Source organism: Calliphora vicina, chromosome 1 (genome assembly GCF_958450345.1).
Source record: "Calliphora vicina chromosome 1, idCalVici1.1, whole genome shotgun sequence".
In the NCBI taxonomy this organism is placed as follows: Eukaryota; Metazoa; Arthropoda; class Insecta; order Diptera; family Calliphoridae; genus Calliphora; species Calliphora vicina.
Window position 1 is genome coordinate 52,680,222 of NC_088780.1, and position 27,737 is coordinate 52,707,958.

Sequence of the window (27,737 nt, forward strand, 5' to 3'; positions counted from 1 at the left end):
ATCAAAAAGGACGCAATCACTTCGTCTTAACTTATTTTTCATTGTAATCATACCAATTAAGTAAAAAAATAAATCGAAAATGTTTAAAAAAACGATTTTTGAAAGTTTCTTGGTCTCCTGTAAAATTTATCACGTTTGCACACTAAGCTAAGTATGCAATCAGAATATTGAAATTCACAAAAAAAAACTAAAAAATTCAAAACATTGTAAATTTACACATTTTATATGTTCCCCATAAAAGCACGTTTCAGAAAATAGTTACAAATTCAGGGAATTTTTTGACTCAAAATCGGTAAAATTAAAAAAACCGGGATTTTGAAAAACCAAATTTCACAATTCCCAAAACTCTAACCAAAATGCAATAAATAAGATTTTTCAATTTCCTTCCTTAACTCCACATGTAGCTCGGTGGTGTTAAAGGGTTTGAATGGTTGATCTGAAATGCGTCATATTACTTAAAACTGTTGTCGGTTGGGTAATCCCACCTTTTTAGAACAATTGTGATATGAAATTATTTAATTCGGAAGGGCAGTAAAAAGTCCAATTTACATATTTTAGATGATTTTTGTTGTAAAGTTGGCTCTGTTAAGATATACCAGGGTTGATCAATAAGACCGCGACTTTTTGAATTTCCCGGCTCTTAAACAAAAGAGCAACACTGCTCCTGTTAACTGGCATCTGTCAGTTGTGTCCTGTCAAAATTTGAACAAGCTGTGTCATTTAGTTTGTGTTTGACAGTCATTGATAGCAGGCTACCTCGTGACTGGGAAAATACTTTGGGAATAAATAGGGAACACATCAAGGTTTCAAGAGCTACTTTTCGTTTTCTGATCCCAGCTTTGGGATTTTAAAACATGTGGCCCAAAGTTGAAATTTTGATAAAAAAAACTGGTCAAATTATGAAGGGCGACATAAAATAGGACATGTCTTTAAAACTAAAATGTTCTCCGTAAAGATACCTTACAGCAAAACATCCTCGCCCAAAAAAAAACAGCAAAAATCTACTATTTTTTAAATTTATTAATTGAGAATCGTTTATTTTTTGATCCATAATCGATATTGCTCTGAAATCTTTTGTAATTTAATTGTCCAAAAATACGACCTATATTTTTAAAAAAAAGCAGACCAAGGTATGGCAAAATTTTAAATATTGAATGCCTATAACTCGGAAATTATCTTTGAAATCGGATGGAAAACAAACAAATGACACGTGTTTAAAAATTTTACATGACAAAGGTACCCTACTTTGAGCCCCCATAGCGCCGCTCCTGGATCAATGGCTACGCCCACGTCAAATTTTATCGGACCAGCCGTTTAGAAATGTCAGATTTATTTCCAAAGAATTTTGATTCCGCCCCTCTGCACAGTGTCAGATTTCATTGTTTTAGAGGGATTTAATTAAAAAAACAAAACTCCTTTTTTTGAAAAAAAATTTATTGAGTACAATAAACAACAACCCAGGTATTTACAAAAACAAGTTTGAAAACAAAATATGTTAACAACAACAATATAATGGTATCAGAAAGTGAGATGTTTTATTGACCTTAAACATTTGTAATACAGTAGTTTTGACTTACCTGCCTTTCACTTAAGAGCATTTTGCATATAAGTGCACAAAACTTGTGTTTTGTATATTTATTTACCAAACTCCATATAAATTCGTTAATTTAAGTGCATTGTTCATACCTGCACATTTAAGATAAGTGCATAATACTTTTGGAAGCTATAACTGGTTTTCATGAAAAAAATTAGTTTAGCTGCCTAATACAAAATTAAATCAAAACAAATAAGAAAAATACGATTTTGAATGAACAAATATGTTGTACACTTCTTAATAATTTTAAAAGTAGCTAAAATATCAATTTGACGTTATTTTTAGACGGAAAAATCACAAAGCTTCGTGTAAATTATTTGCCGTTAGCTGCTTTTTTGGGCAGTAAACTGTAAATGCACTTACCAGCATCAATGAGCAGGTAAGTGCATTGAGGTTAACTGCATTTTTAACTTACCTGCTCAAAATATCGTGCAATGTTGATTGTTCAGGTAAGTCATTTTGTTGCTTTTTGATATTTATACCCTACACCACCATAGAGGGTATAATGCGTTTCTGAAGATGTTTGTAACGCCCAAAAATATTAGTCTAACACCCACCTTAAAGTATACCGATCGACTTAGAATCACTTTCTGAGTCGATTAAACGGCTGGCTGGCTGTCCATGTAAACCTTGTGCGCAGAGTACAATTTTGAAGATATTTCGATGAAATTTGGTACATATTATTTTTTCGGTCCAATGACCAAGCCTATTGAAACTGGTTGAAATCGGTCCACTATTTAACCTAGCCCCCATACAAATGTCCTCCCGAAATTGGACTTTATCCGTCATAAATGTTTAATTTATATATGTATCTCCACAAATTCCGCTCCAAATAAGTTTTATATACACAAAATTCATGTCACCAAATTTTGTTACGATCGGTCCATAATTAGTCTTAGCTCCCATATAGACCCGCTTCCGGAAATCACTTTAACGTGCATAAATCGCTAAAAAATGTTGTTATACTCACTAAATTCAACATAGTTACCTTTAATATAGACATAAATCCCACGACCTAATTTCAAGGTGATCGGTCCATAATTGGTCATAGCCCCCATATAAGGCCCACTTCCGAAAATCACTCAAAAATATAAATTATTGAAATTTTAAAAGAAAAATGTTTTTGATCTTTTACTTAGTGTAGGGTATTATATGGTCGGGCTTGGTCGGTCAAGCCCGACCATATAATATAATACTTTCTTACTTGTTTTTTAACATTTTTTTGGAATATTAGACCGCAATATTTTTACTACATAAAAGTTTCATTGCATTTTAAAAGAAAGCTTGCTAAATTTGTATGGCAGTGATATTCAAGACATCCATTTAAGGTAAGATTTTTTTTAATTTTAAGTTTTCAATAGCAAAAAAAGTTATAGAGTTCAGTTGAGTTCAGTGAATTTTTTTTTACTATAGTGTTTACCATCCTTTCTATTTCTAGAAACAAAAAAGAAAATCCACCCCAATTGACCCCCGGAAAATTTTGACCTATAAAAGCATCATGACCAAACAAGTTGTTTGTAGTGAAATTTTCGAAATTTGGCATTCAACAAAGCAAAAAGACAAGTTTTCGATTTTATATGTGGAAATATTAGTACTGCACGCAGAGAAAAAATATAATTGGGCATGGTTACTGTAACCATTTAAATAGTGTTACAAGATTTTTAACAATATTATAGTCACAGCAACCATTTACATGATTGTGGTAACCATAATATGGTTAATTTACGATTCACATGATTGTATCAACCATATATATGGTTACAGTAAACAAATATATGTTTGTGGCAACCATATTTATGATGAATAATTTTATCATAATATGTTGTTCTCAGATTATGATAAGCCTTAAGCGGAGAGCACCATAATATGATAAGTCATTCATCATATGAATGGTTGTGACTTTTGCATATATATAACTTATTTGTGTTAAATTTTATTGTAATACCAATATTTGTAAGAAATTTATGCTAGTTAAAGTGATTTTCGGAAGTGGGCCTTATATAGGAGCTATGACAAATTATGGACCGATCGTCACAAAATTTGGTGGTGCGAGTTTGGCTTATATAAAACTTATTTGTACTGAATTTGGTTTGGATATCTATATAACTAAGATATTTATGAGAGTTTAACTATTCAGATAGGGCAATCGTATGGAGGCTAGGAGAAATAATGAACAGATTCTAACCAAATTCAATAAGCTTCATCCTTGGGGCATTATAAAAGCTTATACCAAATTTTGTCGAATTATCTTTGAAATTGCGACCTGTAGTTTGATTACAAGGTTTATATTTACGGACAGACGGACGGACGGACATCGCTAAATACTCTCAGAAAGTGATCCTGAGCTGATTGGTATACTCTAAGGTGGATGTTGGGACAATCATTTTTTTACATTAGAAACATCAGCAAACATAACCCACTATACCTCCCCACTATGGTGGAGTATGGTATAAATATTAAAATTTTTATTTTAACATTTGTATGGGAGGTAGGCGTAATATTGCCACGCCCACCTCAAATATTTCTCCAAATATATATCAAATCGTAGGAAACCTGTTTTTCAAAAATCATTGAATTATCTTTACCCGTTTTTAAAATTCAGACTTTAGTCCCTCTAGATTACACAAATCTGACACTGTGCTCTGTAACAAAGAATAAACTTAAATACTATAAGAACTGTGCACCATCAATTTTAATAGTAATGAAGTGGTTTACTGAATTTCGTTTTGGCTGTACAAGCACGAACGGTGCCGAACGCCCAGTTGAGATATCTACAAACGAAACTATTGCAAAAAAAAAATCATCACATGGTGTTGGACGATCGGAGATTAAAAGTGCGGTTTTTTTTGGTATTTTCTCTATATTAAAGGACTTCAAAAACTTAAGGATATACTACATAAAAATTTCCAAAGATTTAGTTAAATATTTCTACCCATTAGTTTTTGTCAATAAGAGTATCAAATGAAAGAGGACTATCTCTAAATTTCTTGTTAATAATTTTCAGTAAAAAAAATATTAAATAATATACATTGACAATTGTATCCTTTCATAACCTTTATAGAGAGAGAAATTATTAAATTGATAATTTGTTTTTATTTATCAGGACGAAAATTTTCAGAGGACAAAATTTACAATTTTCAACCTGAAAAATAAAACAAAGATCAGAAAATGAAAAACTGCTTTACTTAATACGATATCTAGTTTCATGTGTATATGGTCTATTTCGGGTTCAATAAGATCTGTCGCAAGGTGTTATTAAGAAATTATAACTTCTATATTTTCGCGCCAAAATATATTTACCTTTTCCATTTTAGAATGTTTACATTTTTGCTAAAACCTTCCATTGAATTAATTAATTTTCAATTCTCTTTTCGCAAAATGACTTTATTAGTAAATTTAACTTTAAATTTGTGTATTGTTTATTATTTTTACTTTCCCCCCATTGAATTATAATTCATCAGCAAATATTTATTTATGACATTTCGAATTTATCACAATTCAACATCTTCAACAACATTTCATCACATTTACATCATCAGCCAGTTATGTCAGCATGCTTGTGTATTTATGAATTTTATTATAAATTCATAAATAACCATTTGTAAGAACGTCGACTGTCTGTTCTTCTATTTATTTACAATATGTATGAATGAATTTGGATATTTATAGGTTTCAAAACTAAACACTTTTATTGAAAAGTGTGGAATGAACGAGTGGCAGTTTGTGGCGGCACCTGGAATTATGAATTTGTATCTTTTCTCTGGGTTGTTGGCTTTGCACACGTGTTGCTGAGGTACATCGTTGTTGAAATACAACATGTCAGCATTAATGAAGACATTTAGGAAGTTTTTATTGATTGTTTTCCGTTTGACTTTTTCTTTATTCATTTAAATTATACATAATTCTGATGATAAATTTAATGGAATAAAGTGTTTTGTGGATAATGAATTAATTTTGTATAGAATATTCGACATATTATTTTTTATTTAGGAAACTTCATGTATTAATGTTACTGTTACCTTTAAACTCGAAATCTGTTTTTAAATTAAATTTTTTCTATTAAACAACTACCAAAATATTAATGTTAATGACCTGTTTTCAAAAGAGCAAAACTTTAAAAACTTCCCCAGAAACACCAAGGATACATATTACTTTACTTTAATAAATTTCTTAAATCATTTAAATTTTTGCGTTTAACATTTCATGTCATCTCTTTTAATTTCTCTTTAAATGGGTGGAATAATTTTATTTTTATTTGAAGATTGATTGTTTTTATATGTAAAATGAAATGAAGACGACAAGAAGAAGGAAAACGAACAAATTAATTTTCAAACAAAATTAATCAATGCTAATGACACAACAACAGCCAAGATTTTCCCTTTCAATTGTCAGCCATAAGAATGACAAATACAACGACAACAGCAGCAACAATAAAAACAACAACATTAAAGAACATGCTGTTGTTTGAAGAGAGTAAATTTTTGTAGTTTCTGTTGATCGTCAGACAAATGACACCGGATTCAGGAAACGGAAATACAAAAATAACGAATGATTTCTTTATTTATTTCGGTTGTTCTTGTTGTTGATTTTAGTACAATTCTCGTGCTGTCGTTCGACATTTCGTTGAAGATGTTGTTGATGATGAGGAAAATTGTGATTGAGTTGTTTTGCCAAACAATATTGAAAGCTACTGAGTTGTATTAATATCTTAAGGGTAGTTAAAGGGAAATTCAATAAATAATAAATAAATTCAATTTATAAGTGCTTTTCAAAGCTGTAGATTATTGGCGGTTTATATACATATAGTAAAATAATTTCTCACGGAAATATAAGTTTTAATTTAATACTTATTTGAAATTTAATAGAGCTACAAGCAGGCTGATAAATTTTGCTGCGTTAAGACACATAAATTATTTTATCTTTATTTTATCATTATTGATTTTAAAAATTATTGAATTTAAATGACCTCCACGTACGGTGACGCATCTTATCATACAAATATTTATTACAGGATTGAGTGTTGTAGCGGCAATTGCCTCAATTGTTGTTGCAATGCATAGCTTCAAAATATACAAATTTGATGGTTTTGTTCTGTAAACTTCCTGTTTTCAATAGCTCAAATTCGGTTGCAGTAAAGCTTGGGTTCATCGGAATGTGGAGTTTCTGGATATCAGCTTATTACACCACACCGTTACTCGAGCTGGAGTATCGATGGATTATACTCATTCCATATGATTGTTTACCTGAGAATATAAGTTAGTTTAAAGCTATATATATAATAAACAGATCATTCTAAATAAGATCAAAAGATGACATATTTTCAGGTCGACAAATTTCCGCTGGAGTAGTCCAGCGACATTAATACCTGTAAAATATTTCAGCATGTTAAAGTCATCTCCGAAAGTGGAAATTATATGGGTGCTATGACTAATTATGAACCGATTATTTAAAGACATTTATGCTTCTAATGTGATTTTCGGCAATGGTCCTTATATGGGAGCTATGACTAATTATAAATTACTAAAACAAAGATTTTTTGTTCAAATAATATGATCAAGTACACACTTCTGTGTTGTTCTGTATTATTTACTCGGCTGAGGTGTTTTCGAGCTGAGTTACAGTTGAGATCAGTGGGTAGACCCTCAAAGTTTCACATTTTTAAAAAAATAAGGAAAAAACCGGGACAACCTCTATTTTTGGTTTATTTTTTATCTATATCTGGATTACTAAGTCATTAATATAGACAATATGACATATTATGATACTTCAAAGTCCATTGCAACGATGTGTATAAGACTATATACAATGTGTCAAATTCGGGAAAAATATTTTCAACCTGAATTTGTTTTTCATCAAAACTATTTTTTTCATAAATCATTTTTCCAAAAAAAAAATATTTTAATTAAAAATAAATTAAAAAAAAATCTTTTTTAAAAAACAATTTCGAAAAAAAAATTTAAAAAAAAAATTAAAAAAATCACCTATAAATATTTATTTTATTAGTAAGTTGAACCTACAATGTGTCAAAATCGGGAAAAATATTTCCAACCTGATTTTTTTTTCATCAAAACAATTTATTTTTCATAAATTATTTTTCCAAAAAAAAAAATTAAAAAAAACTTGTTTAAAAAACAATTTGGAAAAAAAATTGAAAAACAATTTTGAGAAAAAAAAATATTTACCAAAAAAAATATTAAAATAAATTTATTTTGAAGTATAAAATGGGGAATTTTAATAACTTTAAGATTTTTTAACCAATTTTTATTTTTTATACCTTTTTTTCTTTTATACCTGATTCTAACGATAATTTCACGTACGTACTCATTTCGAATATTTTACATTAAAATGCAAAAATAAATATTTAATGGCAAAATGTTTGAAAATACCGAAAAAATGCATTTCATCACTTTGTAAATGTAATCATCAGAGTCATTCCTGTGACGGACGAACCATTAAGGTTCTGTATATTCTGAGATGGGCTACCTATGTTCCGGCCGTGCTCAGGGAAATTTGGGATGGATCTTGTCTCAAAATAAACAGATTTAAGTCCTTTGCATAAATAATAAAATAAGGTAGCATTCAGTCAACAATAAAATAAAGATATAACAAAAAAAAACTAATCTGAATTGAAACTTAATTAAATTGAAGAGATATTGATGTTATTCTCTCTTCACTTCTATACCCAACCCCACCATTGCTATCTTAAATCAAAATAGATAGCCCGAATTGAACTACCCTACTTACAACCTTAACTGTTCATGAAATTTTGTAAACAAATTTAGCAAGTCATTTTTAAAATTCAAACAATTTTATTATAAATTAAAATAAATTCCAAACAAATTCAACATGTCAATAAAGTGTCAAGTGTAACAAAATTAATAGTTAACATTTAGATATTTAAATTAAAGCAAATTAAACAAATTCATTAACAGTTAGTGAGTATTAAGTTTGATTAGAATCTAATTTTTGACAAATTATCAATTTTAGTGTATTAATAGTATTAATATACACACATGGACAAAAGTTATCGTCATATCACTTATTTTTCGTTCGATGAACTACCACGTTCAGAAAAAAGTCAGAAAAAATTAATCATAAATAGTCCTTCATTTTACGACACATTTATTTAATTTTAGTAAAAACTAAATTTGCAAAATGTTTATATACTACTAAATAAATAGCTAAAATCAAATGTAGGTTGCATTTAGTGGGGACAAAAGTGTTCGTCACTTCACTTGTTAGTGATATTTTAAACGCTTTTATAAGTAGGCTTGTTTGTCAAATTCAAAATTAGTCTTCTAACTTTTAAGTTTCGTTAGATTGATCGTAAAAAAGAGCTTTAAGTCAAAAATGAGCCAAAAAAGAAAAGAAACATCAATCGAAGAGCGGAAAATTATAATAAATGCCCACAAGCAGCACAAATCAATTAAAGAAATATGCGAATTAGTGGGTCGGCCCCGAACTACCATTTGTAGCATTATAAGTCGCCACAAAAATGATCCGGAGTGTGAGAATCGTCCAAGAAGCGGCAGACCTCAAAAGTTGTCAGTTCGTGAAAAACGTGAAATAATAAAAATTATAAAAAAAGAACCTAAAACACCATCTTCGGAAATTGCAGCAATATTAAAGGAGTCCTCAGGAAACGAGGTACATCCTCGTACTATACGCAGAGCGCTTAATGTGGAGGGTTACAATGCCAGAGTTTGTCGAAAAAAGCCTTTAATAAGCAAGGTGAATCAAGAAAAGCGACTTTCTTTTGCTAAAGAATATTTAAATAAGAAAAACGAGTTTTGGGACAAAGTGATATTTTCTGATGAAAGCAAATTCTGTGTATATCGGTCGGATGGTCGCTCTTTAGTCTGGAGACGGGAAGGAACTGCTCTTCAAGATAAAAATATTCAAACTACAGTCAAACATGGGGGTGCTGGAGTAATGGTATGGGGCTGTATGTCTTCGGGTGGGGTCGGTGAACTTGTGTTCATAGAAAATATAATGGACAAACATGTCTATTTAAATATTTTAAAAGAAAATTTGGCAAAAAGCGCACGTAAACTTGGCATTGAATCAGATTATTATTTCCAGCAAGATAATGATCCGAAGCACACTGCCGATATAGTTCGCTTGTGGATCTTATACAATACCCCTCACACCTTAAAAACGCCTCCTCAGTCACCGGACCTTAATCCGATTGAACACCTTTGGGACCATTTAGACAAACGAATAAGAGAACACCATATAACATCAAAGAATAGACTTAAAGAAGTACTAAAAGAAGAATGGGTAAAAATTGCACCACAAGTTACTAAAAAATTAGTACATTCAATGCAAAACCGTCTACGAGAAGTGATTAAATCGAAAGGAAAGCAAACAAGATATTAACTCTAATGTTTTTTTATGCATAACTGCAATTGACGAACACTTTTGTCCCCATGAAATGCAACTATTTTTTGTTTTTAGTTATTTTTAATCGCCATAATCATTTATTTTAAGTTTTTATTCAATTAAAATGAAATAAATATGTTCTAAAATCATTCCCAGTTCTTAAATTTTGTGTTCGAATATTTTTCTGCACGTGGTGGACCTCCAAACATAAAATATGTTAGGTGACGATCACTTTTGTCCATGTGTGTATGTATTTTAAAGAAAATTGGTTATGAAATTAAGTAATATATATATAGCAACAAATATTCATAAAAAAATTTAAGTGTTTAAGTAGTTTAAGTGTTTTTTGCAAATTTAAAAGGATAAAATATGTAAATATGGTATTTTTAACTCACCAATTACCTCTCCAGCGATGACATAAGGCCTTGTGTCTGCTTAAGGTTTGATTATCTATATTTTCGTTATAAAAACTTAAATTTTTGAAGAACAAATTTTTAAATGTTCCATAACCAAATTACTTATGTAAGTATGTATGTGCTAATTAATGATATGAGAGAACAATATTAGTATTTTAACATCACTAAACAATAATATAAAAATAGTAGTTAAACAGCCAATAAGATAAATAATTTAAGTTATGAATTTAAGAAAATTTTACTTTTTTTTTATAGGAATGAGTGAGAAGACGTTAAACAATATAAATTTAGATGGAAAACAAACTTTAAAATACAATTACAAAATTTTAGCGAATAATCTTATCAGCCACCCACTTATGTAATGAGGATGATGAATACTTATCTGTTAGGTCACAAGAAAATTTCATACTTAAACTTGTCAAAATTACAGTTATCTTCAAGCCAAATTGTCTGTTTTCTTAGATATAGGTACACTTTGGATATCTAATAGTTCCTTCAAACCAAATTCAGATTAACTTCCAGAACTTATCCTTCCGATATTCTTCTAGTTTTCCAATCTTTTGCAGTTACCGTCTTCTTTTTCTCCTTACTTATGAAATTTATATCCTTATCCTCACAGATAACTTTTTCTTTAAAAAAAATTTCGCACGTTTTTCTTATTCTCCTTCTGGCTTTTTCCACCAAAAGAAATCCGTGTTTTCTCAAATCAAAATCTCCAAAAAAATCACAACCTTTTTTCTTTTATCTTTATTAATACAATCTCTTCGTTTTCGTTCTTCTCGTCACCAATTTTTTCCCAAAAATGTTTTCTCTCCCAAAAATTCTAATTTTTCATTTTGATTACTTTTTCAAATTTCTTTCCAAAATTTAATTTTCAACTTTTATCAAGTAAAAAAAATATAAAAATTACGTTCGAGCTTAAAAAGAGCACCTCACATTCCGCTTCCTAATATTTAGCAAAACGTGCTTCGATAATCTATAGAATAATTCTACGGACTTAATATTTTCGATCATACAATCTTGGGGCACATATATTTATAATAAACTAGATGACCGTCCCGGCTTCGCCCGGTTGCTATTTACTAGGGTATTCGAATTATGCGATTTTTCTCTTGTTCAAATAACACGAATAATTCGATCACACGTTTAAAATTAATCGAATTATTCGAATAATTAAATTTTTTTTAAAAAGGTAAATAATGAAGTTTTGATGTCGGTTTTTTAATATTTTATTGTTAAAGAAAAACAAAAAATAACGTTAAAGTTAACAATTCAAGTATTGATAATGTTGAAAAACATTCGAAAACAAAGTCCATTATTAAATTTTCAACAGAAATATTCTGATCAGATTAACTCCCGAACAATCTACAAAACAATTGACTAGCAAACCCTTTAGTTTCCGTTTTGGAGCTATGCATTAAAAAATTTGAGCTAGTTGGACATGATCCTTAATTCAAATACAATATAAATGTATTAAGAACGTTTTTATGTCGTTCATTAATTCGGGTTTTAAATTGAGTAACTAATTCTTTAGTAAATTAACTATTCACTATTTCTAAATTATTCATAAAAAATTGTATTATACATCAAGCTCTATCAACGTTGCCGAATCTTTGCTTAATAAAGTGGTCTTGGGGAATTACACAATAAAGGGAATTTGTACAAAATTTGATATCATTGTCAGTGAACGTGGCTAATTTGAAGTCAGACAGTGCATGATTTACGCATTTACAAATACGCAAAACGTTTATTACCATGTTAGACAATGATGTTCAACGATGTTTTAAAATCATGTACATATAAGACGAACTCCAATATTTATGTTTATCATTCGATTTATTAAACATTGTGCAACACTTACGTACGCGGTTAATAACATCACTTATATACAGTGAATGTCACTTAAAATCGTACACCATCGTAGTCAAATTTTATTCATTAGTTTTAGAAAGTTGATGTTTTGGAAATATTTTAAAATGCTATTTTTATATTGTGTGTGCTATTACCTATTAGAAAATTGTGTATAATTTTAATTGCCCTTATCCACAAATAAAAAAATTGGGTAAGACTGTCAGTGCCCAGAATATCAACGCTTCATTTAAAATCGTAAAGGCACTAAAAAACAGCAAATTATACCCTACAAAGTATTAGGATTATTTAATATTAACATTTTGTTTAATTTTTAAAGTTTTAATTGTAATTTAATATAATTGTACGAATTTAAGTGAAATATGAATTTTGTGATGTTCTTTAATTTTCATCAATATATTTTTAACGAATTGAGGTTTTGTTAACTTTTTTGTTGAAATACATATTTTTTGTTCCAATTAATAAAATTACTTTTAATTTTTTATATAATCACCTATTATTGCCTGTATAATTTCATAATATTTAAAAAAAAAATATGTTGTACGATTTTGAGTGACACTCACTGTATATTTTAAGATCATGGCCTTCATCTATTTCAATGTAATCACTATAAATGTCATCCTCAATATCACTTTCGACGACCTTTTCAAAATCACATTCTCCATCACATTCAACTCCACTTTAAACTAAGTTAATATTTTGATTATTAATTGCGATTCATCTAATATTTCGCCAGCTAAATAACAAATATTTTATTCTGTACCTTTTATTTTCATTGGTTCAAGTCCTAAGTTAAAAATGTTTAAAGATTTGTTTTTAGAATTGTAACTTCTTGCAGTAATATTTATATATTTATAGAAGGAGCTATCGGAACACTCATCTACAGTGATCGAAAGTCCCTTTGTCTTTATAAAATAAAAAAATCAGCCAAAGCGCTCCAGCCGTTCTCACGTGATGCCATAACATACATGGACAATTTCATTTTTATATATATAGAAAATGATGTGTTCGAATTACACAGAGAAATTAGATTCGTAGTAGTAACCGAATTTGTAGATAATCGAATGATTCGGTTGCACACATAGAATTTTTCTGCACTATCAACAGAATGTCGATTGATAAAGAACAACTTCTGTATAAGCAACCAAACTTTTCTTAACCCTTCTAAAATTTTGTAGCAACAAATGAAAAATTCCGTCACTGATGTAGAATCATTCGATTTGCTACAACGAATCTGATTTCTCTGTGTAACTACTTATTCTCTAGTATGTAATTTGCATGAGCTCATTCTGTTTTTACTGTTTTAATCTACAATGTACATTTCCATTCGACATGTTAGAAAGAGATTCTCAGTAAATTGGTCCATTCATAAAGAGCCCTTATTCGAATTTAGTTTGGGATCTATTCGGTTTTAGTTTTTCTATAATTTGTTATAATCTCATTTTATTTTTATCAGGCAAGCACGAGTATTTATTGCATAAGAATGTTTTTGGTGGCATTCTATTTCTGATATTGTAATCAAAAGTAAATATGCTGCAAGTATATATTTTCACAGTCCTGGTGAAGTCAATAAATGCATTTTAGTTCGTTTTGTTAATATTATAATCAAAAATATATACATATATTTAAGTTGAAGCAAAATTATTTGAAAATTTCAACATAAAAAGGATATAGGGATGAAACAAACAAATTCGAGGAGGCACAGGTTCTTTGTTGTCTTTTTATGGAGGTTCAAATTTTTAATTCATTTTATGTATGATCGCTCTACTTTAATTGACAAAAGATATATCAAAAAATATTTATTAAATTTTCTAAAGATTTTCTTTAATTATACGACATTTAGTAAAAATTGTATAATATTTCGAAAAATAGTCGAAAAAGTACAAATATATTTTTAGCAAAACTTTGTAATTAGTTGTCAGATTTTTATAAATTTAGTCTTATATAAATAGTAGGGACTTCAAGTTATTGATTAAAATTAGTTACAAAAATATACACAAAAACTTAAATACTTTCGAGTATCTTAAGAATTCACAGGGGGAATTTATATACATTTTTAATCATATTGTTACGTTTTTACCTTTTAAAAACAGTGGTTTATTTTCATTAAGTAAACCTAATTCTATTGACAGCTAATAAAAGCAGTTTAGTAGTTTAAAATTGTAACAACTTTTTTTATTTAAATTTACACAAAAATGTAAATATTCACTCTCTTTTAATGCACACACTTTATAATGTACAAGAATACACTGGTAATGCAGTTGATAATTCTAACAGCGCTTTTGAACTCACTGACTGCAACCCGATGTTACTATTTATATATACAGTGCCAAATTCCTGTTGTTTCATGAATTATCTATATAACGGACAAAACTAGAATGTTCTATTTCTAGAGCTTTCAGCTGATTTAATGTTAATGTTAGTAGCTTTAATAGTTAATGCTGCCATACCTAAAAACAATGTTAATAACAATGTTGATAACACACAACATTGTTGATAAGTAAAAGTTTCGAGTTCTGGAAATGTTTATAAACATGATGAGTGTTGCAAGCAGCCGTTACAGACGCCTCAACTTCGTAACAATATTTAAAGAAAGTCTTTTGAAATTGGAAAATAGATTTTTTAAGAAATCGTGTTGTTCAAGTGCGATTTTCTATACTAAAAAATATGAACTATTTATGAACCTATATAGCAAACCAAACTAAAGCTAATTTTGAAATTCTGGAGAACTTTCAATTTTGTTTAGTCATGGAATACTAGTATTATCGAATTCAGAAGAGTAAAGGTTCAAAAATAAATTTTTCGTTTCATTCACTTATACAAATTACCATAACTGTTCCGTAATAACCTTAAATAGTTATACTGATATATACACATGAGTACGGGGATAAAAAAAATCTTATAACAAATGCGATTTATTATGGCAGACAGAATAAACATTTATTTTTTCCCCCCTTAAACACTGTATAATATTTTAGCTTACTTTTTCATAATTTCACAGAAAGGAGTGGAAAATCCAAAAGACATTTGCTGGCGGCATAATTTTTTTTTTTTTAAAACATTTCTAAAGGCACTTGGGTAATAAGGTTTAATAAAACATTATTTTAAGCAAATTATGTGATCAGGTTTAAAGTGTCAATTTTTGCACTGCGAATTATTTATTTTATTTAAACATTTTTTTTAACATACATTATTACAATCAATTGGTTTTTATATTCCCATTACCTGCCTCAACTTATTCCTTCATTATTTAATGATTTTTTTTCTGATTGTTATAAATGGCCACAAAATACTTTTCAATGATTGCAGTCGTTCAGTAAATTGCAAGAGGTTAAAGTTGCATACATTTAATATCGCTAACAATCAAACATTTATGATGCTGTTTTCAAACAGAGTTGTCAGGCTGGCAGAGCAGTATTTAAGATGGGGGAAATTTGAAATGTGTTACTGTGGGAAAATTTTAATGATTTCTTGTTAAATGCAAGATATTTATTGTAGTAAATATCGAATTCATAGACACCCAATAATCCTCTTCAGATCCCATAAGGATCATAGGAAAGCTAGCGCTTTCATTTGGTTATTTCTAACTTATGCCTTGTGTGGCAGCATTCTTCTCAATCTGTCGACGCCATGTGTGGGTTGGCCGATCCATGCGAATTCCACTCTATTCCTGTTTTGGTAATATCTACATCGGGCTTTCTCAGCACGTGTACAATTCATATAAATTTTATTCTTCGAATTTCCAATTCGATTTTAGTTTGGTGTGTTCTTTGCCAGTGACACTTGTTGGAAATTGTAGCTGGAAAAAATATGGGTCAGATTCTTTGCAAGCATCCGGTCTTAAATACTTCAACAGAGTATATCTATTGGCTTGTTTTATTGATTCGCATGATATTTGGTTTGGCATTGTTTATCTTGAAGTCTGCTTTGGATGCCTGTATCATATTATTCATTGAATCTGAATTATATGCATAATCAAGGTCTTCCGGTCTATTGATTAGTACCCAGGTTATTCCTCTGACTGTCGATAGGGCTATCTGCAGTACAATGTCAAGGACAATATTAAAAAGCATTGCCGGGAGCACACATCCAGCACTTACTCCAGCTTTGATATTTGATCTGGTCATTGAAATTCTCATTGTGAAGGATGTGTCTTCTTTCGTTCATGTATAAAGCTTTTATACTATCGATAGTTTTGTTGAGTGTCCCATTACTGAGTTCTCTATGTTGATGGCATCAATTATTTCTGGAATTTTGAGTGAGCTCATTGATATATCATCTCTAGCGGTATGACCTTTGCTGTATTTCTGTTTTGCTGAATAAGAGTGAACTGTAATGTTCCACCCATGTCTCCAGCAACTCACTCCTTGAAATATCTAATATTCACAGTTTTTCCCTCAATCCCATAAATACATTGTATTTAGGCCACCTTGATGTTAAATCATTTAAATTGTTTTGTGGTCAGTACATACAGTTAATGGAATGGTAGCAACTATTAACATTCTTAAACGGCCACCACCATTACAACCCAAAAAACCGCAAAGAAGAGTGGAGCACAATCAGCAAGATCAGTGAAGCGCGTAACTGAAAAATTCACAAAAAGAACTGAAAGAAAGAAAACAACAATTTAAACATGCGAATTGTGAATTTACAACAGCAACAACAATCGGCAGCGGATGCTGTTAACAAAAATCTTGAGCAATAACAGTTGTTGTACTAACAGATGTAGATTTGTTGTTGATGCAATGATCAACAATAGCAATCATGATATTGTTGATAATCATGAAGTTATTGTTGTTGTTGATAGTACAAACTGCCCAGATGACGACGACAACAACGACGACGACGACGACGTATTTGATTGTGATCAATTGTAAAAATTGCAAATTTTTCATTCAAGAAACTTGTCTTCTTTCATCGTTCGATTGAGTCTCATTGCAGTTGTTGATCATTGGTTGCAGATGTTGTTGTTGGTCCACATCGTTTTTAAGAATCGTTTATGTAAATGTTGCCCTAATAGCCATCATTAGTAGCAAATATGAGTACCACTAAATACACTTGGAAGAATGTTTTTCGAAAACATAGAAACACCTTAATTTGTAACTGATCATACAATCGATCGCGAAATTGATGCCGACTTTATGATTCAATAATTCCAATGGATCCTTTATGTTCTCCCATTACATAAGAAAGTCTTTTTTGATGGGGACTCGAACTGTATTTAAGTTTGGATGACACCACTGATGACATCATATGAAGTTTGATTTCTTAAAACCTAAAGGCTCTTTTCTCTGAGTGTATGTATGAATTAACAATGTTGTTCTTAGGCAGTACTTGAAAACAACGATTTGGCTATAAAGTGCTGCAACAATCAAGGTCGCTGCACAAATTTGTATTTAAATCACTTCCAAATCGAATGTTCTTTTTTCAGTTTGCTGCAAAATATTTGTTTATTTAGTCTTACATTATTCTTTATTTATTTTAGTTTGGTTTGGTTTTTTTTTTCTTTTAGATTTTTTGCATAAAATTGGACATTTCAGTGTATTAAAGTTGACAATCGACTGTTTACACACAGGAAATTGATTTTAGTGGTTGGTTGGTGTGTAGTAAGTATACACTGTATTTACAAAAGGTAAATTTCTGCAAAAATAAATAAATACTCGCTACCACAACAAATCATGTAATACAAGTACGAGTTATATCAATATTGCGTTTTTCTTTTATTTGTAAGAGTGGCAGCAGTCATTAGAATACAACATGGCAGCATTATGGCTGCTTTAATTACACTCTCTATTTTATTATATTTCTTTCAAATTTAAATTTAATTCAAGTAGTTTTAGTTGCCGCTGTACTTGCTGCTCAGTTGTTTTCTATTTCTAAGTTGTCTGTCTACTCAACTTCCTTTTTGGATAAAAATTAACGGACAACAGACAGACAAACGGACGGACGTTGTAAATAAACATGTCGTTTAAAGTCACAACAGCATTTTATATTTTTATGAAACTGGTGTTAATTGTAAAACTGGTGTTTATCTAAATAATATTTAGGTACAGTGTCTGGCGAAAGTTCTGTAACTGTGATACACTTTACGGATAAGTGTTCGATTGAGTTTAGAGAGGTAGTGGTTAAAAGAGATTGTCTGATACTCAAATAATACGCAATCTAACTCTTCAAGTTGTTGGGAATTGTGTGCTGTCAGATATCCTGGAATAGTGTAAAGTGGCTGACAATATAGGAAGCTAACACCACTGTTTATTCAGGAGGCCTGAGTGGTTAGGACACTTCTGGTAATATTTATATTTACATCGAGAGTTTCCACGATATGTTGATATCGGTCTATTAGATTGACCTTTTTCCATTCATTGGGTATAATTATTTAACCTCTTAGTGAGAAGAGATGTTAAAATTCTAAACATCAGCTGAAGAAAACCAGCTAGCTCACTTGGGTCCACGAATAGGTCCCTTTGTGATACCCTAAAGATCATACTCAGGTCCTCAAGAGGTCCTTCACATGTCAGAAATGGGTTCAGTGTCGAACCAACCTAATGCACGAATGAAGGAATTTATCTTCCTGAAATCCACAGTAGATAGATCTGCTAGGCCGTGCAAAACAGGACTACCTATTGTCGCAGTCCGAGCTCCCGACAGTAGAGATGTTCTACCGATTCCTCCTCGTCTTCATCATGACAATTTCTACAGAAGTCGTTGTGTGAAGTGTTCAATCTCCTAGCATGCGCACCTATCTAGCAGTGCCCAGTAAGCACTGATATCAGAGCTCGCAACGTAGCCCGCGAGAGACATTGACCTATGATGATCAAAAACGGGCCATGTAGGCCTCTATATCGAGCAATTTGTCAACTCAAATAATTTACGCAGTATGAGTGATTTACAGCAAGATAGCGGTAAACCGACCACAAGATCGATCTCCAGAGTGACACGGCACCCAGAATAACTCTAGGTTATAATGTCTCGTCATCTCGTTAATAGATACCCGACATTCATGCACCAATCTGGATGTCGAGTAGACACCAGATAGGGATTTGATATTCACAACAAATAACCTATAATACCGCATCCAGTGCACAGCACAGATCGCTGAAATTTCAGCTTGAATTAGACTACATTGCACTATGGCAGAAATTCCAAATTTTGAGGAAAAATGTCGATTTTTCAACATCATATTTTTAAAAATTTTTTATGGCGTTCAATTGTCAAAATATTGGAAAGAAAAAATAGCTACATATAATGAAAGTTAACAACCCATAATTAGACATAAAATGCTGATAATATGCAAATTTATTATAATTCGTGTTATCAATTGTGAAACAATATAATTTTTATTAAATAAAACGTTGTTTTACAAAATATACTTATAATAAAATAAATCTTTGAATATGGATTCTAAGGAGTGAGATCGAAAAATTCTTAACATACATATATGTTTATAAAAAAGAAACCACTAAACTTACAGCTTTAATTTTTTTTTTATTTGATTGAAATTATTATTACAATTTACAAAAAAAATTATTTTTATAGTTTTAATCACTAGTGATGAAATTTTGAACCTTTTTCGGAAACCCTTCCATTAACGTTTTTATAGTGCTTTCTGTCACTTTGCTCGAACATGTAGTCCATCTCCGTTTAAAATCTACCACACTTTTGGACACCTTTTTTGTACTCTTCAATTCTCTTTTAACAAGAGCCCAATATCTCTCCACTGGCCTTAGCTCCGGGCAGTTTGGAGGATTTGCCTCTCTTGGTACAAATACCACATTATTGTTCTTGTACCACTCAAGGGCTTGTTTGCCATAGTGACAGGATGCCAAGTCAGGCCAAAAATAAGTGGACACATTATGAAGTCTTATGAATGGAAGCAGCCTTTTTTGTAAACATTCCTTGATGTAAATTTCGGTATTTATAGAGCCCGTTGTAACAAATGAGTGGCTTCTTTTGCCGCAACTGCATATTGCTTGCCATACCAAGAACTTTCTGGGAAATTTTGTCTGCTTTTGGGTCCTAAACTTTTCTTCAACATTCCCTCGAGCATCAGCAACATAAAATTTTTGACCTGGAAGTTGCGAAAAATCTGCCAGAACATACGTTTCGTCATCCATTATGCAGCAAGAATATTTTTTTATAAAACTTGACTTCAATTTCCGTGCTCTGTTTTTGGCCTCTAAATTTTTAGTAGCGTTCCTGTCAGGAACTTTTTGAGCCTTGTATGTTTTTAAACCTGCATTAGCTTTAACTTTTCGTACCAAATAGTCCGAGCACTGAGCTAACCGGGCTGCTTTCCTACCGGATGTGTTGGGAGCTCTTTTGAAAATGCGTTCTATTTTTTTGGCTTTAGAAACATCATGTGGACCATTCCTTCTACCTGAACCAGGTTTTCTATCAACTGACAAGTTCTCCCGGTACTGTTTAATAACATTGGAAACAGTTTGACGGCAGACCTTTGTATGCTTGGCCAACTTTTTGTAAGACCAAGTTGGGTTTTGTTGAAAATATTTAATAATTTCAGTACGCACTTTTTTCTGGTCACTCATTTTAATCAGATTAACAAAAAAATTAATATAATTGACATTACACATAATAACTGACATGTTTTTCAAAGGTAACTTGATCAAAAAAAAATTCAAATAATACTTGGGTTAAAAAATGTAATGAAAAACGTGTGTTAAGAATTTTTCGATCTCACTCCTTATTACTCGAGGTGTGTATTTTTAGCTGTTGTAAAGATATTTTGTAAATGTTTATATTTGGCACTTATTTTTATGTTTTTACTGAGTCATCTTTTTGGGAAATTGTGAATTGTGTTATCGTCACAATTCACATTATAAAGGGGATATTTTAGAGAGTAAGCATTAATTTTTTTCGAAAATCCCCCTTATGGGCGGCCCACTATAAAAAAGGGGGCGTGGGACGTCCATTTTTACTCAAATCGAATATTTTAACAGTAGAAGGCTGCACACCAAATTTAGTGAGTCTAGCTTGTCGGGAAATAGTTTTTGCCGCTACTTGGGGTTTTTCTGCCATAGTGCATTGATCCTGTAGTCTGAAATACACCCCCTTCTGAAAATGGGAAATATAGAAGCTACCACCAACCCCAACCGCAGACTTGGAGCCATCTGTATAGATGACAAACGTGCATCATAACAGAGCTCGAGACGGAGTGCTTCGTTGCGCACCTGTAATCATTAGTGCAGAGGTTCGAAGGATTCTCTCAATCATCCCACAATAGGTGGATTTGCTTAGTGTCTTCCACAATACTATTGCTCCATACATTAGTATAAACTTAAACACCATGTCATTTCTAGAGCTTATTCCCCAGGTCTTCCCAATGGTCCTTCTGCAGGCATAAATAGCGATAGCCGCCTTGGACGCCCTCGAATGGATATTCGAGGTCCAGGATAGCTTAGAGTCTAGAATTATTCCTAAATACTTCGCACTATCCGAGAGCTTAAGTTCCACTCCGTTAAGGCGTGGTAATGGGAACGAGGGTATTTTGTAGCTTTTCCGTTTTCACAGGATTCACAACAAGTGCACTATCATTGCTCCACAGACTGAGTGTACTAAGTGAAGTTTGTAGGCATTGTGATAATGTGTCAAGATGTTTCCCAGAAACTGATACAGCAGTTTTGTTTATCCTTGGACTTCAGTTGCCGTGTAAAGCTGTGGAGTGTAAGATACTAGAAAATTATAAAGAATACGAACATGACCCTGGATGAAAAGTTGACAAAAAGCTCGTGAGCACCGTTCAGTGAGGACAAGGTGGAGCGAAATCCCAGTATAACGAACGATATGTTGTCAAGCCCATTCGATAAATCGAAAAATTCATTATATAAAGATTTATTTGTTAAATAATTATTAAGCGGTTTGACCTTAGGAGACATGTATATGATCCAAATTTGTACATCAAAAAGGGTATCCTTTTCGATGTTAAAAATTTTGTCGATCACCCAAACTGATGGCTAAGTCTTCGGGACGGTAGCCTCTTAGGCGACTGGATATTGGTGAAATGTAGACTAAATGTGATATAGATATGTCCTACAGAATTTCCAGTATCTTTTTAATTTCGCCTGATCGTTGGGTATCAAAAGCGATAGATCTTCCCTAGAATATTACCTGATTCCTATATACATATGCTCTGTCAGCATCTTCAAAAAGTTTTGTGTTTACCAGCACTGGAGAACTTAATTTTTATTAAACCCAAATATATTTTGATCAACTTTACTTGATCATGTTGATTTGTTTGCCACTGTCCATCCAAAGTACACACACACAATCGTTCACTCTCAATAATCTTGTTGCATTTTGTAAAACAGTTTCACTTTCGTTCAACGAAAGGAAATGTTGACACAAACAACAGAGACACACTATGAGTATGATTTGATAAGTATAAATCAGATTAGGTTTATGTGTCAACTATCGACTGAAATGCAAATATTAGCATGTGAACAAAAGTGAAAACCAGCGTGTTTAACCTTTGCATAACTAAGAGATTTACTAACTATTAATAGATTTCAAAGGAAAGCAATGATAAAATTAGAAGGTCTTCGATCGAAATTTGAAAAATAAATAAAAATGGTTTTACTATTCATTATTGGAAATCAAATAATATGCGTGAAAAACTTTCATTGATTGAATTGACACTTAATGGTTTAATTTTGTTTACAGCGCCCAAGGATTTATCGTTCGGATAGGAGTTGAGTCGTTTATACAGCTAGTTTATTTGAGCTATTTAGTCGAAAAGGTTACGACATCTACAAAGCAATCTCTTTGTCTCAAATATTGAAATGAGCGATTTCGTTCATCGAAAGCCTAAGTAGATTGCATTTCATTGTAAACCTAAAGCATTTTGAATTCATGGAGTAAAATTTTTTAAAATCTATGTATCAGTTAAACTTAAACATTATTTAACTCTTTTAAATTCGTTGACTTTTCTCAAATAAAACACATATTGTTCCAATGACATCCTTAACATCTTCCAAGTTCTGCCTATAACTCTCGCATGAATATGTATCCATACAAATCATTTCATAAATGCAACTTGTTCGTCATCGAAAAAAATAAACTCTTTAAATGACTCGTTACATTTTGTTTTAATGAACTGTCAGACAAATGACACATAGACCAACCAAACAACCATCTATCCTTCCATCCATCCATCCATCCATCCATCCATCCAATAAACAAACCAAACAACCATCATAAATACAAGATACAAACAATATCAAGTCATTCCTAAATAAAAGACAACCATAACAATGGATACAATAGTGACTTGGAACGTGACTTTCCATCAAAACAACAATAAAACTTGGCAAAAAAAAAAATGGACGGACAGACAGACAAATAGAAAATAGAGTCTTCTAGGCGTTGATGCCAATCAAAAACATTCCACCAAACAGTGTTGTTCGCATAGTATGTTTCTTTTTTTCTAACCCAAAAAAGAATAAAATGATTTATGATTTTTAAAGACTTAAAGATATGAGGATTTTTGTTGTTTTTATTCATCGAAAATATGTGTAAGACTTTAATTTCAACTTTAGAATTTAAAGCTACTTTTCGGAAAAGAAAACTTTTAAATAGAAATATAATTTTAATTGTTTCATATTAAACTGATATTTACTGAATTTTACCACCACCCTCTTTGAAACTTCCCTTATTTGGATTTGGAATTGTTTGTCTTTGTCTCATTTGCTGTTGTTACTCCAGACACAATATTAATTTATGACCTTTTTAAAGCGACACACGTTTTCTTGTGGTATCAACAAGAATTCGCTGGTTGTTTTCTTTAAGCACCCTATACTCCAATATGCAATAATAAGATTTGAATAAAGTAAAGTTGTAGGTTAATACAACGAATTTAAGTGATAAACTACAAGGTCTCTTATCATTATAACAATATTTTAGGTTTAACATTGAATTAGGCACATATACTATACTCGGGCACCACTTAATTAATACATTTTGGAATACGTTTTCGATTTGAGATAAGAGAAAAAATATATTTGAACATGCTTACCCTAACCATTTCAATATTTTTACAAGTATTTTAACTATATTATGCTCACTGTAACTACTTATATAATTTAGGCAACCATAAAATGTTAAAGTTACTATTAATATGATTGTAGTAATCATATAAATGATTGTAGTAATTAGGTATGTATATTAGGATGGGTCGATTTGTGTGGACGATCAAAAAGTAAAAAATTGTATAGCAGAAACGCAATCTACGGAAAATTCTAAGAAAGTTTCCTCAAGATACCATAGATCTAAAATCAAATCCTATCTTGCGCATTTCATCTTTTATCCAATAAAAAAACTATTAAAAAAAATATATTTTATTTATAGATTTTTTGGTAATTATTCGAACTTTTTATATATATAATTTGAAAGTAAATTTTTAATTAGGATTAAGTTCATTTTTATTACAATTTATTTGTAATAATTCAAAGAATATCACTGAATACTAAAATTTTAGACAATTGGCAAATTGGAATGCATTTTCTACCCTGCCAAGGTCGTCATCAACAATCTTCATTGTCAAGGTCTATTTGTAAATATCATCTATTTAACTTACTATTATCAGGAATTAGAATATGGGAAGCCTAATTCATATTTATATTATTTGTAAATTAGACGAAATTTCAAATATTTTTATTATATATGTGTATTCTTATTATTACACATATATAATAAATTACAAATAATATAAATATGAATTAGGCTTCCCATATTCAAATTCCTGATAATAGTAAGTTAAATAGATGATATTTACAAACAGATCTTGACAATGAAGATTGTTGATGACGCCCTTGGCAGGGTAGAAAATGCATTCCAATTTGCCAATTGTCTAAAATTTTAGTATTCAGTGATATTCTTTGAATTATTACAAATAAATTGTAATAAAAATTAACTTAAGCCTAATTAAAAATTTACTTTCAAAAAAAAATATATATTGAAATATCATTGAATAAAAGACGAAATGCGCAAGATAGGATTTGATTTTAGACGTATGGCTTCTTGGGGAAAATTTCTTAGAATTTTCCGTAGAATGCGTTTCTCTTTTCATGAAAATAATCGACCCACCCTAATGTTTTACGATGAAGGATTATGGCATATTATGTTGTTTTCGGATCATGGTTATCATAATCTGATATAAGAATTCATCATACGTATGATTGCCACAATCATGTGAATCATAACATTACAGTGACCATATTATTATTATTATTAGCGAGCACTGCGATGGGACCTTAGAATTTTCATCTCAACAGATTAAGGCTACATAAGAAACAAAGTATTCTATTTGATGCAAGATCAATTATGTCCCCGGAAAATGTTCAGAGGTTTCAGTATGAACTTTACAAAACCTACACATTAACTAAAATAAATTGGTGATACTCTAAACCACAGTGCCCGGTGAATAAACCAGTAAGTCTTCTCAAGTCACCCTTACCGAGCGATTGCAATGATTGAGATCTACGTTTGGATAGAGTAATAAACCGCTTATACTATCTAAGTCCAAGTAAATAACTCCAAAATCGGGCAAATTCCAAATCAACCCAAGAACGATTAAGTTCCATAAGAAGTTCCATAAAAACTCCAGGTATACAACACATGGTTATTTCATTGTATACACTGCGAGTGCATTCACGGATGTACCCATTGGGATACCTATTTGAAAGTTGGGCCCATAAATACCAACCCCAGTGTCACCATTAGCCTGTTTAGCCGACCACACTTAATCGGCATTACCCTGCCACTCACACCTTACAGGTATAAGGACCTTACTTCCTGTTATATACACGCAGAGAAAAAATATAGTTGTGCATGTTTACTGTAACCATTTCAATATTTTTACTAGCTTTTTAACAACACTATAGTCACAGTAACTATTTACATGATTGTTGTAACCATAATATGGTTAATTTTCAATTCAAATGATTGTATCAACCATATATATTGTTACAGTAAACAAGCATATGTTTGTGACAACCATTTATATATTGAAGGCCTTACAATATTATGTTGCTCTCTGCTTATGGATATCATAATCTGAGTAAGTTCGGGTAATGTGGTATAGGCGGGTAATGTGGTATAGCTACTTATCTCTAAAACTAAGAGCATAGGAGTAACGGTGCCAAGCTTAAGAGTTGTATGATCTCAGAAAATTAACATTGCGTGAGTTTACTTCATTTTTGCAGGTCATGAAAATAGTCAGTTTTAAAAAATCAGTGTGATCTTGTGGTAGACTTTTTTATGTGATCTGTTAAAAATTTATTTTTTTCTAAAATCACGTGTTTTAAACTTCATTAATTTAATTTTAAAGTCAAATGGGAATATTTTGCTATTGAATAACACATGCCACAATATAGCATGTGTTTAAATTTATAATAATTTCAATAAACCACGTGGTCGGCTAATGTGGTACAGCTAGGGATGCCAAACGGGACTGGGTTTTACAAATCCCGGGATTCGGGATTTTAGAAATGTAAATCCCGGGATCCCGGGATTTTTCGGGACCCCGGGATTTTTCGGGATCCCGGGATTTCGGGATTTTTCGGGACTTCGGGATTTTAGTTAAACGAAACAATATAACAAAGCAAAAACTAATGCATTAAATTAAAATAAATTTAACCGTGATAAATCCATAACAAAATTTAAAATTTTATAACTTTTGCATTGAGTACATATGCCATATTCATAGCAAGAGGATTTTTAGGAAAGCGTACATTGATGAGACCAATCGTGTTAAAATTGGTAATGGCGTTTAAAAGTTATTTGCAATTGAAACTGCACAATTTTTGTCGAAAATGTTTGCTCCATCCCTATATTAATATTAAAAATAAAAAGTATTGTTTTATTATATTACAAAAAATGTCTGCCTGTCTGTTAAAAACACGATAGGGCACAAACGAAAGAAGCCAGCTGGCTAAAATTATCCACAAATATAAGGTTTGTTTGGTATTGAAAATGGTCCATGATTTCCCCTAGCCCCATACAATTGTCTCCCGGAATATTGTTTGAGCAGTCATTAATATGTTGAATATACGCCAATCCTTAAAAAATTGTGCACAAAATAAGTTCTAAGTACTCCGAAATTATACTGTAAAGTATTGCGGAAATCGGGCTACATTTGTCCCTAGTCCAAATTGGCTTATAATAATTAATATCGTGATGAAATTGGTCATAAACAAGTTGTATATGAAAATAAACCCTTCTACCAACTTTTGTGAGGTCCAGTCCAAAATATTTTATTGTCAATAAATAATTTGTATATAATGATATTAACATAAATTTCGATATAAGTCATTTATTCATAAATGCCAATCAAGTCTCCATTGATGGTGGGTATACAAGATTCGGCGAGATTAGAATTATAAGTATGCTGAAAATTAGCTTTCTAGGTATTTTAGAAGCTTGAAAAATCTTCCTGAAAATATCAAAAATCTTGTAATATTCCG